At 37.1% G+C, this 17,821-nt stretch overlaps 1 long non-coding RNA gene across 1 annotated transcript in view; it reads left to right on the top strand.

The window, feature by feature from the left end:
- The window catches only part of LOC148225375 (uncharacterized), an 89,343-nt gene extending 77,509 nt beyond the window's left edge, over positions 1-11,834 (top strand). The window contains exon 3 of the long non-coding RNA XR_015806512.1: positions 5,255-11,834. This is a non-coding gene — a long non-coding RNA (uncharacterized LOC148225375). The remainder of the gene's footprint in view (positions 1-5,254) is intronic.
- The last annotated feature ends 5,987 nt before the right edge of the window (positions 11,835-17,821 follow it).

Here is a 17,821-nt window from a genome sequence, read left to right as displayed (position 1 = left end):
TCGTGAAACCTGAGTTATTTACAACCCTTTCTTTTCCATTAACAGAAACAAGTCATTGACCTGTGTGGAGAAACACATATTTACCTTTGAAGCATATCTTCCATATGTTGCACAGAGCACTGTTACTACAAAGCACTGTTGGTTAAGCATATTTCCTACTAAATTGTCTGATCTCATTTTCAAATTTTTGTAACTTTATCACAGTAATATGTTGCACTGAGGTTTTGTATCCCAGATGTCAGCCAACTGAAAATTTATTTAGCATTGTTAGAGCTGTAAGGAAAAGTGAGACAAAGGAGAGGAAGAAAAACTTAGTCCAGATTTTTTTGTTTTTTAATGGCTAGTTAAATATGTGTGAAAGCGAGGAATATAAAATACTGTTTTGGAAGGCTATATCTGCACTTATCAATCCAAAATGCTGTGGTTCCATACACAGACAGAATCTCTGGGAAAATATGATTTTAAACCTGTCTTGAGAAGGAAAGAAACAAAGTTGACAATCTTTGTCAATGATTGTCTCCCATTAGAAAATTATTCCCTAAAGTCTATTCCTACTGCAAGTCTGGAAAGTCATTGGTTTTAATTTTTCTTTATATCATCATCATCTCATCATAGAAGATACTAGGTAAAAGAAGAGAATTCACTTTTGGCATTTTGGCTTTCCTTAGAAGTTATCTCTTTTAAAGATTCTAATTTGTTGCCTTACTTTCACAGCACTATCAAATGATAAACAGTATTCCAGGCAAGTAACTTTTCTCCTAAAAGTCTTATTCAATCCAAACTACACTTAACTATGACATAAATTCATTTTTCTAAGTAGGATGAGTCAAAAAATCTTGAAACGTAAAGGTTAACTAAACATTCACTCCACTGCTTCCACTGTTTACCCACATATTTTCCAGATTCCCTTCCTTTCTCTACCATACACAGCTGTTAACCATGCATGGACAAATTTAATTACTGTATGCAATCAGTGTCACTCCATAACTTTGCCTCCAAACATTGTTAATGGATTTTTGTGACAGTTGTTGCAAATACTGAGGAAAGTTTAGTTTGCTAGGTTAGAAAATCTCTTCCTATGAAAGTATAACTCTGTTCAGCTGCAGTGTCTTACTAAAGATTATAGATACATAGCATCTTGCATGCATTGCTTTAAAATTCCTTTTCATTTGCCCAGCATATCTAAGCCTCTCTGTAATACGAGATCCATCTTCTTTGATTATGGCATTAAAAGCTTATTGCCAGATCCTAAAAGCAAGTTAAAATTCTTCACTCTTTCCTAAACAGCAGTAGCTGAATGCAAGATAAAAAGCATCTAAAATAACTGATTGCTCTGGAAAAAATAAAGAATTAAATTTAAATTCCCCTAGAACTCACAAATTTTAAACACAAGAAATTAAGTGCAAATATTTTGACAAAATGTGGATGAAAGAAAGGTCTAAATAAGCATGGTTGGATTCCAGGTTCAATTGAAACAAATATCCCAATAGCAATAGATCTCTGTGAAGTGGGAATGCTGAATTTCAAAACGTGAAGAAAATAAAAAGGTTGTGAGACACTGTACTGATTTAGGACTTCCTGGAAACCTTTGCCAGCAGGGATCCCAGCCTTCTCTTCCAGAAACTAATAATACTTTCTCCCCTTTCTCAGAAGTCTGGCACTTCTATGCCCATGTTGACTGCAGAATTGTGAACTCGGCCAAATGGAGTCTCCATCTGCCCAGATCTATAGAAGCTGTGCTACTGTGCTTATCTCAGTAAAATTATGCAAAGTTTTCTCTATGTATTTTATTGTAATCATTGATTAATTTTCTTTCCCTGTATTTTTGACAGCTTTCACCCATTCCCTTCCTGATAACAAAATGCAATACCATACCTGTTAACTGAGACTTTGGCCCAAATCAACTCATCACCACCTAACCATGTTAGATCAGTATAATGTAATTTATTCCCAGCATTTAATTTCTATTAATTTATCATAATAATATAGTCATCATGTCAAGGATTACTGTCTCAAATATTTTAAGCAATGCAGTTACGTCCAGGCTCTTGGGAAGTGTTGTCTCTCATGCAAATAAATTACAGAATTATAGAATTGTTTGGTTGGAACGTACTTTTAAAGATCAGCTTGTCTAAACCCCTGCTGTGGTCAGGGACACTTTTCACTAGACCAGAATGCTCAAAGTCCCATCCAATCAGAGTGTTTTCAATGATGGGGCAGAGGGCAGTAACCAGGCAGCAGACATATTCACAACCAAAGACTGTGGGGCGTTTTTCTGCCTTTCATTGTTAGTGAAACTTTATTAACAATTTCCCTTCCAACACATAAGAATTGTTTCTTTTGCTTAATTCTTAATAGAACTGTTGTCATTTTTATTTATTCCTAGTAATACAATTTCAATGAGTCAAATCACTTGGTAAAACTTTTCTGTTCAGAATGTAAAATTCATTCTCTAGACATTCATTTCTAGGAATGAATACACTATTCTCTGTTCATAAATTATAGAAGAGGTTTTAAGAAAATATGCACTTTGGAGTTAGAGGTCTAGGAGATGTTTATGCACAGAACAAATAGAGCAAACAGGTCTACATAGCAAGGTCTTTATAACCTCCTATATTAAGCTGGCAATGACTGCTGGGATAATGAAATTTAGTTTTGGCTTCGTGTGTTTTATATCCAGAAATGGTCTGAATGCAATGATGAAAAACACTTATGACACCTTTATTTTTTAATAATTTAAACTGTAACCCTACTACCAAAATATGTGGCCTGTATAATAAATATTCAAACATATTTCTTGGCTTTAATATTCAATAGGAGAATTACTCTCAATCAAGAATGTGATTTTAGGTGATTACAGTAGTCCTTCAGAAACACAACATTTTCTAAAATCACACTCATCTGAATCCCACACAGAAGAACTATGCAATCAGTCAGCTAAATTCCCATGCTTTCTCTCTGCTGCCTTCCCTACTAGCCAGTTGGCCTGCAAGTATGGTGGTTTGACCCTGGCTGCACACCAGGTGCTCACCAAAGCTGCTCTTTCATCCCATCCTTAGATGGGCAAGGGAGAGAAAATAGAGAGAAAGGCTCATGAGTAGGATCAGTTCAGGGAGACATCACTCACCTGTTAACAACATGGACAAAACAGATTTGGGGAAAATAATGTAGTTTAGTACCAACCAAATCAGAGTACGGTAATGATAAATAAAGTCAAATCTTGAACACATTTTCCCCTCCCTCGCTTTTGTACCAAGCTCAACTTTATTCCTGATTTCATCTCCACCTTTTCCCCCCTAAACCACACAGGAGGACAGGGAATGAGGGTTATGATCAGTTCATCCCATGTTGTCTCTACAGCTCCTTCCTTCTCAGGGGGAAGGACATCTCACACTCTTTTACGGCTCCAGAATGGGGGGTCTCTCCCATGGGAGACAACCCTCCAAACACTTCTCCAAAATGTGTCTTTCCCGTGGCAGCTCTTCATGAACTGCTCCAGCATGGGGCCTTTCCACAGGGTGCAGTCCTTCAGGAGCAGGCTGCTCCAGAGTGTGCACCCGTGGAATCACAAATCCTACCAGCAAACCTGCTCCAGCATGAGCTAACTTCTTCACAGTGCCAGAGGATCTGCCAGGAGCCTGCTCCAGCACAGGTTTCCCATGGAATAACAGCCTTTCAGACATCCACCTGCTCTGTCATGGGATGCTCCATGTACTGCAGGTGGATCTCTGCTCTTTGTGCTCCTCCATGGGCTACAGAGGCACAGCTGCTTCACCATGGTCTGTGCCATGGGCTTACAGGGGAATCTCTGCTCTGGTGCTTGGAGCACCTCTGAGGGAAATAGGAAAGGTATAAAACTCCCAGGAAGCCGTGTGAAAGCAAATCTCAGGATGGAAGAATGCAAGAATGCTGAAGATGCAAGGACAAGAAACAATAAGGCTATGAGCTGTGTAGAGATAGGCCTTAGGAAAATGTTAAGCAAGATATAAATATGTAAGTTTCATAATGAACCTTTATCCATTGTTTTTAAGCTATTACAAGTAAGCATTGTCCAAAGCAAGATGCATGTGCAGCTTTATTAATTGGCTTTAGCAAACGCTTGTCAGCTTTTAACATTGTGCTATTGGCTAGAAAGTTGTTAAAGATTTTGTAACAAAGAGAATTTTGTCTGCTTTTGTAGCGGCTGAACCTGTTTCCATCTCCCTTGCTTGGCTCTGTAAAATGAGGCTGATGATTATAATGGAATAAAAGCTTTGAGATAGCTCCAGCAATCCTATCCTGTCCCATTTGTGTACATATATGTACATATAAGAAAAAAATTACAGCTCCAACAAGACCCCCTGTCCTCGTCCTCCTGCACCGACCTTGGTGTTGGAGAGCTGTTTCTCTCACAGCCTTGCTCCTCTCCCTGGCTGCAGTTGCAGGTGCACAGCAGTTTTCTTCTTCACCTTAACCCAGAGGCAGCACCACTGTCACTGATGGGCTTGGCCTTGGCCAGCAGTGGGTCTGTCTTGGAGCCAGCTGGCCTGTCATGGAGCCAGATGGCATTGGCTTTGCTGGACATGGGGGAAGTTTCTGGCAGCCTCTCACAGAAGCCATCCCTGCAGCCCCCCACTGCCAAACCATGGCAGGCAAACCCAGTACAGGAAGAAAAGCAAGGAGATAAGAATTGTGCAGGTTTTTATTCAGTGAAAAGAACACTACTGCTACAAATGAAAACAAAATCAGGAATCCAAGCTATAAAGTTGAGACGTGTCTCCAGATAATGTTTCCAGAGAGCTATAGTAAACATTTAACAAATCAAAATTGTGAATTCCTTCAAAAAGGTCCTACCAGAGCCTGTGTTAATTAACTGCTGTCTGCTGTCTAGTCTACTTTAGTGGACAGTGATTCCCTTCAGAAGCATTGCCAGCTATGTTGGCACAGGTTCCATGACATAAAGGGAGTCTGAGCATTGGGATCAGATTTCTGTCCATGTGTTAAGTTTTATTCAGATAGGAGACAGCACTCAAGCATTAACAATCCCTTTTTAGCACCTCAGTATGCAGGTGAAATTTCTTCTGTTTTCCCTGTAAGAATGTAAAATCAAGCATTTATTTATTTATTTTTTAAATTAAATTTTATTTTAATTTTTTAAGCAAATTAATATTTTTTTTTTTAATCTCATAAAATAACGGGTTCCCTATATCATTGCACAAAACAGATTTGTTTGTCTCAGACTGATGCTTTCTTGCATTTCTCATATTTTTTTCAGTGCTGACTCTGGGTTCAAAGGATTTCCTGGGAGCAGCTGGATCCGAAGCAGCTGTGGCAAGACTTAACTCAGCCTGTCACCTTGTGAGAAGAAGAGTGGGAGCAGAAGCAATTTCTATGTCATTCACTGGAAAGGAACTCTGACATTTCAGATGGAAACTAAGTAAAAAATGTGAGTGATGGTCTGCCACTTGCCTTTGCTGAGGTGCAACTTACTTGCCTAAATCTGATCTTATCAAGACACTCATGCTCAGGACTCCAGTCCTTTAGTTTTGCTAGAAATATACAGAGCTTTTGTCAGAATTTTTAGTCTAGTTGAACAGTCACAAAGATACTACCTGCTTGCTGTGACTCCTAAAATGCGAAGGACTAAGGCAGACATACACAATGAGAGCAAAGTATTAACAGAGCACTTGTAAAGTGAATAGGTTAATAACCATAAAAGATGAAAATACTAAAGAAATATTAAAGTGAAGTTTTTAAGTACTACTGACATCAGTTAATTTCTCAAAAAATCCACTCTATGCTTCCACTTCTGTGCAATATCCACCAAGTCATATAAGCAATTGCTTCCACACGTTTGGGTTTGTGGGTTTTTTATTGTTTTTTTTTCTACAGAAATCACCATACGGCACTCAGAGACGTGTGAAAACAGAGTTTTGTGTTTTAAAAATGTCCTTCAATGCCATAATTAAAAGTCTTCTTCATTCCCTACTTAGCCTTAACCATCTGTGCTCTGATGTTCATTTGTGTCTGCTTCTGTAAGATATTAACAGTATTATCAATAGCACTGCAAATTATGGGCCAAAGTAGGTATTTGGAAAGTTCTAGCTGCACTTTCTCTGGGAATTAGAAGGTAAAAGTATTTTCATTGCTATGATTCCTTAAATTCAGGTTTCTTTAAGATTTCAGGTGAGAGTATGCAGTTTCCAATTTGCCTTAATTATTCTACTAAGTACAGCTGAGTATGTGTGTCACTGATGTTCTTTAGTGCTTTACTGTTATTGCATCATATTGACTTCAGAGTGATAATTCATTAAGTTTATAAATAAGGAAGAGAAAAACTGACTCAAAATCCCAAGATACATATACAGAAAAAATCCTTTTCTAGAATGCACTGTCAGAGATCAAATCCACCACATGGTTTATTCTAAAGATTCCCATTTCTATTAGGTGTGTTGACAATAAGTAATAAACCTGCTATCTGATGTACAGAATAAGAAAAAGAGAAAAGTATATTGGGAAGCACTAAAAAACTGACACCTCATATAAGTTATGAACAGGAGTTATCAATAATCAAGGAGGAAATAAGGAACACAAGAAGGTATAAAATGTCATACAGGATTTTTTGCAGCACAATACTAGCATTATTTCAGGAAAACAACAAAAAGATTGTCGCAGTTTTGATAGAGTAACAAAAGAATTAGGCACATAAGTCTGCCAAACACCACTTTAAAGGTTGAAGGTGAAAGTCTAGACTCACCCCTTCTGCTTTCTGACAATGGCACAGCTCATACTTTTTCACCATCAGAGTTCCCTGAACATCAAGTACTGCTTCTGGAGGCACCGTCCGACTCCTCACTTTCAACAGCGCCCATTTTGGCTTGAGTCCTATGCCAAACTATGATTTTTTCCAGCTCTGTGACTGAAAGAGTTTACTGATTTATGTATTCACAGAATCCTCATTTTCCTTTCTGCCCATCACTCAATGGTACCAGGCAAGGACAGAGTTGTATTCAGTCACCACATCTGTAACATTTAATTTTCACTTGCAGGAGACATTCATATTAGTTCACACTCATCTCTTTTGGAATTAAACAATTTTGTGAGGAGGAAATAAAGTTAAATATGTAATAAGTGAATCCAGGCAGCTGCCATTGTACCCAGATCAAGTAGTTACATAGGGTTCAGAAATACCATTCAAGGTTACCTCTTCTAGAAATGACCAACAAATTCCTGTACATAACATCAGAGCTCCTCTGGCCCCCATTTGTGTTCTTGCAAGTCCAAAAATATATTTTGTAGATGAATGTGTGTTCCTCTGTGACGATAGTTTTGCAAAGTGCAACACTGCCCTCAGACACTTCAGACACACCGAGCTGAATCCATCATCCTGCACCTTTTACATGCACTTGGGAATTCTCACAGAGCATGGGAATTAACTGGTCACTTCTAGAAGCTGGCAACCTTGCTCTAATTGCACCAAAATAATGAATATAGCACAGGGTGAGGGTATTTTGTCAGCTGCAGTCTTGCCTTTTCTATTTGCTGGGAGTGGCCACTACAACAAACATGATTCAGATGGGCAGCTGGATTTTATTTTGGAGAGTACAAGATGATTTGCAGTAAAAGGAAAAAAGAAAAGAAAAAAAAAAAGGAAAACAAAGAAAAAGGATTTTTTCAGAAGAAAATTAATGTTTGAGGAATGTGAGCAGCTGAGGAATAGGGATCTGGGACCAAATAGAGAAGCTGAGTTATAAAACTTAGATATATTCTTAGCATTCTTACAACCCACCACCAGGTGATTTTGGTATTCTGTGAGTTTAAAAAAAAAAATTGAGATTTGATTCCAAAAGATGGAGGAGGCTGCAGATGCTATAGTTTCAAGGCAAGTTCTGTACCTGCTAGAAAATGATACAGAACTGTCTCATCTTACAGTTACAGGAGGAAAAAAGGAAAAAAAAAACAAAAACAATCAAGCCAAACAACAGGCTCATGTTAGATATTTGAAAGCAATGTATACATGTGTATTTTCACAAGACAGTTTAGGTTAATGAAGCCCAGGTGTTGCTTAAGCTTGAAGTTCATATGCCCTAAAAGGGCATAAGAGATTTTAATGTGCATCAGTGAAATTAGTGTTTCTTCTGACTACATCATGCAACTCCTCTCCATCCAGCTCTACACAAGCAGCGAGGCTTTGCTGCTTTTGTTGCTTTGCAATGCATGACAAAATATGAAAGGTTTTATTCTTCTACAGCCATCTATAGAAGTAAGAACTCGGTGACTGTTTCTGTCACAAGCAGTTAAAGAAACAGATTAATTAAATGCAGTAAGTTATTTCTTTCTCTGTGCCCATACACAGATCATTCTGTTATATTCAGACAAGAACAGAAAAATAATGGATCAAAAACTACCTCTACCTGGCATTTCTCACTAACCTGATGACAGAATTATGTTATACACTAGAAGAAATAATATTTTTTTGTTATAAAGAAATAATGTGCATCCCAGACTGTAGAGAAGTTTCCCTAGGAAATTGTTTCATACAATTTTACATACATCTAATTTAAGTCATACCATGTTTTGACCTTAAAACAAAGTATGCTACTGTATATGCAAACATATATGAAGAAATACAAAATTACTTTTGAAAGGAAAGGCTGGGTGACTATTATTTTTCCATGTTTTCCCTCTACATTTTATAAAATACTTGATAGAATAACATATGGAACAATGACTACCATGTCACATGAATGTCATTTTCTCCTCAGGCTGTTGATTTTCTTTTTTTTCCTTACATGTGAATGCAAATATTTACATGTGTGTCAGAAACTCCTTGGTCCCAAGAAGATTAACATTAAAATCATATAGACCTGTAAAGGTTATTTCTAATATTAACCAACAAGGAAAATAAATAAATAAAGTTGTGGACTTTAATGAACTTATCCAAATCAAAAGTACTCAGGTATAAGAAGAGGTTATTCCATGTCTAAGATCAAAGTAGGAGAAGCATAACTTACACCTCCAGGAAAGAGACTATTGGCTTAAGTGATCAAGAAGTGTAAGTGATTCATTAAGTCTAATTGGGCTGCTGCTGCTCCTTGAGGGATTGTCTGAACAGCAGATCCAACTTGTCGGGAGCCACGCTACCACATCTATCTTGTAGGATCAGAATACAAATTACTCTCTGTATGTTAAGATCATCATCAACACCACCTGGAACTCTCAGTGGGTTTTCAGCACTCAGTGTATTATTTTGAGGGTGTTATACTCCCACTGTACCAAAAAGAATTCTGAGGAAGGTGATTATTTCCTGCTGACAACTGGAGAAGTTTCCAGAACCATTTAATTAAACAGATTTTCAATCAACTGTTTGCAGCCTGTTTTACTTTGTATATCTATATACAAACATTGCCATGTTGTGTAACATAAGTATACACACACACACTGTGCATGAACACACACTGTGTTTTCACGTTGTTTGACAAGGACCAATATATCCTGTTCCACCCCAGAATTTCTGCAGACTTTGCAAAAATTGACTGATAAAATTGACTGATAAAAGTCAGTGGATTCACTAGGATAAACCTTGAGCTTTCATTGTTCCTAGATGCATTTCAGTACACTTTCTTTTAGATTTCTTTAGCTGAAACTGCTGGTCTCTGCTTGAGGAGAGGTCACCTTCATTGTAAAGATGAAGGTAAATCTGTGAGAAGCCTATTGGGATTACTTTTAGAAAACCATGTGCTAGTTCCATCTCTGAACGTTTACAGATCTTTTTCTGTCACGACAGATTTTGTTCTATCAGCAGCAAACCACAATCAGCATAGGTAGTGTTTTCTCCTATTTATGACGGGGAACATGGCATTTCCAGGCTTTTTTCTAGCCCCAGCAATAACACAAGAGGTCAGACGCCACCCTTAGGGAAATGCATTTTAAATTAAACATACATTCCTGGCTGCTTTTTTGCCTTATATTTTTAATAGTCTATAGGAAAGGAAAAGTCAAATCTAGTCTCTCTGCTTTGCTTTCTTTATTAGGGTGCTCAGACATCTCCTTGGAAAAAAAGAAGTAAACGTAATTCACAATGAGGATTTTAAAAATATTTCCCTTCTTCAGCTCCTCTCTTTCCTTCTCACAATGATCTGGGAATGGTTTCCCTTGCTCCCTTTATTGGTCGCTGAGAGGTTCTTAACTATGTGGCCTCATTTCAAAAAAATGGAAGCAATTGGAGACTCCTGGTTTCACATATTTCTCTAGAAGGTAGTGCACCTGAAGTCCTTGTCCTTTCTCCTAAATGCCTGAGCTGTTCCTTATGACAGAATGAACTGAAATCCATAAGGAAGCACCCTCATGCTAAAAGCTGGAGCAGTTTGGCCCTATTTGTTTTCCTGTCCATAAAACCAGGGAAGCCTATTTACATGGAAAGAAACCTCACTAGTAAATCTGCTGATTATATCTAAGTGAAAAGCTCAAGCAGTTTGGTGAAGAGAACCAGTAGATCACTCACTCTTGAGATGATTCTGAAAGAAAATTTAATGTAGCCAAGCCAACTAAAATTAAGATTTAATCTGGAATGTTTTTAAGGAAAGAGGTATATCTGGTGTTGTGCGGTATGGGTGAATTTGGTTATTTAGCACAAAATTGTAGCCCTCCAGTGTTGGTCAGTTTCCGCCTGAGCTTAAATAAATCAAATAAGCTGTAAAATTTGACTGAAAGTTACCAGCAAGAGGTTTGATTTCAGTAATAATCAAGTAGATAGGAACTGGGCCAGGTGTGAATAGTATAAATTCTATGGAGGGGAAAAATGAAAGAAGATTATTTTCTTGCTGTTTTGTTTTTGGGGTTTTTTGTTTGGATGGTTTTTTTCTGCTAGATGACCAGGACATTTTTCTTATTACTTAGTTTTTTTGGGAAGGCTCAGACTGTTATTCTGGGTAAAGTGAATGGGAAAAATTAATCCTTAAGGTTGTGGACTGTACAGTAAAATAGTTTAATTTATTCTTCAATATGACAGAAAATATGACTTACTGCTTTCTATCCAAAATTTTATGGCATAAATCAGTAAGAAATTAGAGACTGAGATATGATGTCTAGAGTCATTGATATTGAACATTAATACAAAATCTAATCCCATAAAAGAAAAAAAATCATTAAAATATTCCATTTTCTTTACTAAATCAGTGGAGAAGAATCTGTCTGCTATGCAGATAAGCTCCTTTTTAGATGCTTCTCTTCCAGTGGTCTGGAGGATTGTGTATTTTTTTATATATTTGAGACCACTAACAGGACAAACAGTGAAGCCTGACATTTATTCAATGGCATCATTAATTTTTTTCTAAAATTCTAATATTGTTATCAAATCCTCATATTTGTAGATGAACATATGCAAAATAAACTTCTATAGAAGAGTATAAAACATATCTCTTTCTATCTTGCCTTTATTCTTTGAGTGCATCCTGGAGGACGTGTGGACATACATGTGTACGTACAGTGAATATGAATATATACAAAATACCTGTACTCTTTGGGTGTTACATTATTATATTGTTATATTATCTGATTTTTCTAGTATCAAATGACCTTTTTTCTATGAATCTTATTCCCTGGGTCAGGGTTGTTTCTGGGTCTATCTCTCCTTTCTGTACTTCTGCTTTCTATTGTGACAGATTTGGGTAATGTTTTTCAGCGAACAACTTTTTTCTGTAGTTACTGCATTTTATCCACTTCTCTGTTTATGGTACATGAGGATACATTGCTAAAAAATATTTGTCTAGACTCAGAATGTAGCACCTAAATAAAACAAGGCAGTGTGAACTTATAATTTGTAGAAGAATGACAACTTTGCTTTTTATCCAAGTGTAACCTCTGTAATGAAAAGATTATTAATTGAGGAGCTAAAAGTCCAGGAGGCACTGGAGATAAAAAAACAAGTTACTTTATAAATCTCTGTGGCTGTGACTGTAATAATCCTTCAGAAATGAACTGGGGCATCTTCTCCATTTACATGGACTGGTTTAATGGAATGGGAATTGTTATGGCTAAGAGCGCAAACTTAAGGAGGTTTGGAGGGCACCCTTCCAGGGAAAGAACAATATTGATGATTGAACTAGATTGTGATAGAAGATAGAAATTACTTTCTAAAAGATATAGGCCCTTGGGCTAGGAGTAAGTGTGGTATTATTCAGCCATCAGTTTAAAATCTGAAATATCTTTTTATTTTAACAGTATTCTCTTTGGCATGGAGTGGGTAAATGATTAATTAGATCTTTACCATCTCTAATGACTCTTGTCTTGTGATTTATATATTCAAAAAAGTAGAATGTCCTAGCGTGAGGGACACAGAGAAAATGTGACAGCAAAGAAGAAAGCTTGAAACCAAATGTTGTGAGTTATATCAGCTTTCTCTGATGGAGTTTTGAAGCCTGAATGATCATCTTGCCTGACCTCTGCAATATTACAAGCCATAAAATCTCACTTTTTTATACCAAATCTAAGCCAAATTTATCATACTAAAGAGATTAAAAAGTAGGAGTCAGATTTTCAATGATATTTAGGTCTTCAAAAAGTGGAGGTAAAAATATAAGTACAAATTAGCTGCTTCTCATTGATTTCATGAAAGGTTGACATCCAACAACTTTCACACTGTGTCCAAAAACCTGAGTAGATCTCTCTCTGAGGGTTTTGAATTGCATTGCATATCTGGTCACACACATGGCCATATATACAAATAACATTACATTTTCTAAACATAATTCATGGGACAAGATAGGCTCTTGGCGAGAGGCATGTTCATCCCCTTCACTGCACTATCTAATAAGAAGCTCACATTTCTTCATTGTTTGGGTGGGAATTCATTTTCCTAACTCAAGCTTCTCTCAAATGACCCTTAAAGCTAGTATCTGTGGGTTATAAAGAGTCCAGCATTCTAAACAACAATCTTGAAAAATGCCTTGATCTCAAAATCTAATTTATTTAAAAAAAACAACTTATAAATGAGAGAAAGGGATCACAAGTATATATTTTAAGCATTCTAAGTGCCATCTTTAATGACATTTTAACTGGGATTAATACAAACTTCCTACTTATGGGCATGAAAAGTTCTTCATCTAGTGATTTGGTAATTAAATAGCACTGAAAAAAGTATATTATATTCTGTAGAATATTAGCTTTCCAAATGCTTTAGGTAGAAATTGTGAAGGAGTTCAGCAACAATCCCTAAATTAAGTTTTACCTTAGCTTTTCCCTTCTGTAAATTACATAATTGTTCTTCTTTTTATTTCTGAGCAGAAGGTAAGTAGGAGTAAAATTACAAAACACATAGAAATATGTTATTATTTTTGCTGTGAAAAAAATGTTAGAGAAGCAGAAAGAGCAACACTAAAAAGAAACACATTTCCTTCCACCCTCACTTGAAATTTCCCAGTATGCATTCCACTACTACCCAACATCTCATCATAAAGGTTAAGCCGGGTGTATGTTTCATTAAGTACTTAGAAATTTCTTAGTAAACTTTCTTCACATTGCAATAGAATGCAATAGAAATAGGGTGCTTCAAACCATCAAATACATTTGAGGGAAATTTGAATTTAAAAATAAGTCTAAGTAAATGTACTACTCAAATTATACTTCTCTGATTGGTAAACTGGGATGAAGAGCAACAGGCATCATTCACTTCAACTTTAGCAGGGTTTTCAACACCCTCTCCCTCACAATACTCCCACATCCAAGATGGGACATTGTGATCTGGATGAGCATACAAGAGGTTAAGGAGAAAGGGTTGGGTGATCAGATCTAGGTCACGGTTAATGGGCTGTGTTCTCTCTGTTGTACCAGTGTCAGTAACAAAAGGGAAGTAGCAGGAGTCTCTGCAGGATTAACATCTCTGTCAACGACCTGTAGGATTCAATGGGGTGCACATTGATGGAGGGTACAGAGGACACCAAATTCAAGGATAACTTGTTGATACTCTTGGGAGAAGTGAACCTACAAGAGGTGTTTAAACATGATGGAAGAATGGTTAGATAGGAAACATCTGAAATTTAGCAGGGAAGAGTGCCAAGTGCTGCTCCTGGGACAGAGAAGGACCTGGATGGCACAGGTTTTGGACAGACAAGTTGAGACCAACCCTGAGGGAAAGTCCCTGGGACCTGATGGGCAGTGAGCTTGAACATCAAGGTAGCCAAGAGCTTGGTGGGCTGTATGAACAGAACATGGGCTGTTAATACAGGCAGTGATCATTCCCCTTTGCCCAGCATTCATCAGACTACAGCTGAAATACTGTGTCCAGATTTGGGACCTCCTGTGCAAGAAAGAAATCAAAAAACTGTAGCAAGTTCAGCAGGATGGAGGAGGCCAGAGCACTTGCCCTGTTAGGAGAAACTGAGGGACTGTGACTGCTTAAACCTGACTACAGGGGAACTCTGTGGATTCCTAGCAAGACCCCGCCTTGTGCCTACTGGAAGATTTTCAGGCAGTCAGTCCCTCCACAGCCACACATGCTGGGAGGATGATGTTCAGTGGCATGAACTGAAACTAGAAATGTTCATGTTGGATATAGGGAAAAAATTCCTAACTCGAAGGATAGCCCAGCACTGGGACAGGCTGTCCAGACAAACTCTGCAGTCTCCAGCTGTGGAGGTTTTCAAAATCCAACAGGGTAAAGCCCTAAACAACCAAATCTGACCTCAGAGCTATTCCTGTTTTTAGCAGGAGGTGAGAATAGAGACTTCTTGATGGTCTGTCTGAACCTGAATTGGTTTTGACTCTAAGAAGCATTAGGCAATAGTGATATCTCAGCTGCTCCCTAGCCATCCTAAATGTGTAACTAGAAAGATCAATGTCTTAAATTGGTCTTTCAACATTCAAGCAAACAAAAAGACCAAAGGAGTCATTGGATCTCCAATTTCACAAGCTATTTTGGCTATAAAGGCTGAGAATTGTAATGTACAAGCCTGTTGAAGCCTGCCACCCTGATATCTGCCAGGTCAGAGGGTCAGTCTGAAGGCCAAGAAATTCATGTCTTGAATAAAAATCTCCCTTGGCAGACATATCACAGCATTCCTCCAGTCATACTGATATTGGAAAGCTTAATTTTGCTCCTCACCCACTGCAGTCGATGCTCCCATTTAGTGATAATTCAGTCAACCATTTCCTTCTTTATTAACTTTAGTTATCATCTCTTACATTGCCATAGAACTTTTGTTAGAATAATTTCTGAAAATGTTTCACATACACAGGACTGCAAATATCAGTTTGACCTACATTTCCTTAGAGACTATTAATTGCCTGAGATATTTATTCTCCATCTCATTAAATAAAATTTATTTCAAATGGAATTAGGCTGGTTTAAATGGTATTACTTTTTACTTTTGCAAACAATGGATGTAAAAATCTTTCTGTTTCTGAAGATCCATATCAGGGTGGGAATAACCACCTTCATCTGATAAATACCAGATGAACAAAAATTTCTGATTCACTCAGAGGATGTTAAAAAAAAATCTAGAGTAAATAATGTTATCTACTTTATGTTGCCTACTTGTAAATGGCATTTTAAATAGTGTGACTTTAATTTTTTGGTCTACTTGGCCGACCCAACTCAAGTATTTTTCAGGTACTTAGATGCAACTTAGTCATTAGTATCTCTTACATAACTTCTTTAATCTTATTTTCTTTTAGAGCAGTGTACACATAAGCAATTATCTTTGCTTAAGACAATTACTTTAAGAGAACCAACTACAGCAAGCATAAGAAGTACATATTATTTTACAGTCCTTATGCTTTATTGCTAATTTAATTAGCTCCCATTTACCCACAAACACAGCTTGATGGATATATTATCATCTTTATTATGTCAATTAGCACCCTGCAACATGGTGCTTCCTAAAATTATCTCATCTGTTGCAGATGACAATACTCCTCAGTGGTCATATTCAGCAATATATAAGGCTCACTAGAGTTGGTCCTTGGCAGCTTTTCCCAACTTCTGCTTCCTGGAGGCTAAGGATGAGACTGTGATAATTAACAGGACCCTGAAAATTCTCCATCTGTAGGTGGAGAGAAACAACTCCAAAGGCAATTCTCTGTAAATCTTAGCTTTATCTATCAGTTTTAGGAAAGCCAACATACTGAAATACATATTTTTCTTTTGTTTGCAGAGGCACTTGCAAACAAGCATTGGGAAAAATAGACCTGTTGGTCTTTCCTGAAAGCAGAAAAAGTATGGCCAGCTTCACTGCTGTTAACTTTCAGTCTCATGTTCAGAGGGACCTAGCACCACTAGCAACATCCACGAGGCAGCTATTCTAAATTAATGGGAAAATCCACGCTTTCACAGTAAACATCTAGTGCTGGTCCTGACAATTCCTATTTACTTTTATACGGAGAAATTATAACCTGTCCAATGTATACCTAAACCCAAATATTATTGCAGCTATAGATATTTACTACAAAATGTGCACAAAAATACAACCTTTTATTCACCTCCACTTTTGTTCTGACAAAGCCACCTCATGCTAATGTGGAGTGCATTATTCACTGTAGAATTCCTGTAAACAAACATCACACATGTATTTGCTCTTAGTCATGACTGCATGATTTCATCTCACAACTGGTGGTGCACTGGAGGCCTTCTTTTCTTAGAGCAAATACCAAAACTTTCAAATTGAGCCAGATACTGCCTTTTCAGTGTGGCTCTGGTGTTCCAGCTAGTCATACAGTAGAGCTCCCTTTTGCCCATACACAGCTCCCTCCAACTGCAGCAGGATGTCTGCATTCAGAACTGGAATATAAATTCAAAAGGTAGAAGAGATACCAGCCTCTTTCATGACACCTTCTCTGGGACAGCCCAGATTAACTGTTCCTAAAACTAAACAAATAAATCCCCCAGGGTTCCTAAATTTGAAATTCTATGAACCTCTGTACTGTAGGAGAATTAACTCAACTTTCTTTGCAGACAGTTTTCCCATCACAGAATCCTTTCTGTACAGACCTCAGTCTCTGAATGAAACATATCCATATGCACCAGTTGAAAGCATTTTACATAAAATATAAAAAATAATACAGGCTTATATGATGCACTACAAAATGTTGGGGATTTTTTTAAGCAGTAATCACTAGTAATAAATCTCTTATACACTTAAAGGAGAATATTCAACAGAAGATATTTGGTGAATTTTCTAGAAAATCTTTTCTGTAATATTAGATGTGAACAGAATGCATGCAGAAAACTGCCTAACTGTAGATGAAACAAAGACACAATGTAATCGAACTGAGAATTAGTGTTCTCAGGAAATCAATGCCTTCCTGATTAATTAGCATACAGCTGCTAATCACCCTCTAAATTGTTGTTACAACCAGACATAACTCTGCCAATACACTTCACTAGAAATTACTTAAATGCCTGCTCACTTGAAATTCCCTGTAAAAAGAAGGTGATCAAAAACAGAAATAAAAATAGACAGGCCTAAAACAGAAAATCTGTTTTCTAACTGATTTGGGGGCTGAGTTTATTCTCTAGTTTAGGGAAATAGCTGAACAAAGGTGAGAACTCAGTTCTACAGTACTTAGACTTTCGCCAGATATAGTAAAAGTCTATTTTTACTTCTGTCATGACAGGCTTTTTAAAATTCTAATTTAAAAAAAATGAAACTCTAATATATAGAAATATCTATAAAATATACATAAAGAGAGATAAAATTCTAATGTTTAATATTACCACCTTCCCTTCCTCTGCTCCCTGATTGCCTTAAGGAAAACATGTGAATCCCCTACTACGTTTAAATCCAAGATATCTCCTGAGAACTTTAGAAAGCAGGCGAGTATTTTCCACTGAAATTCCTATTAGGGA

Source organism: Sturnus vulgaris, chromosome 1 (assembly GCF_052056855.1).
Source record: "Sturnus vulgaris isolate bStuVul1 chromosome 1, bStuVul1.hap1, whole genome shotgun sequence".
In the NCBI taxonomy this organism is placed as follows: Eukaryota; Metazoa; Chordata; class Aves; order Passeriformes; family Sturnidae; genus Sturnus; species Sturnus vulgaris.
This window is presented reverse-complemented; position numbering and strand designations above follow the sequence as displayed.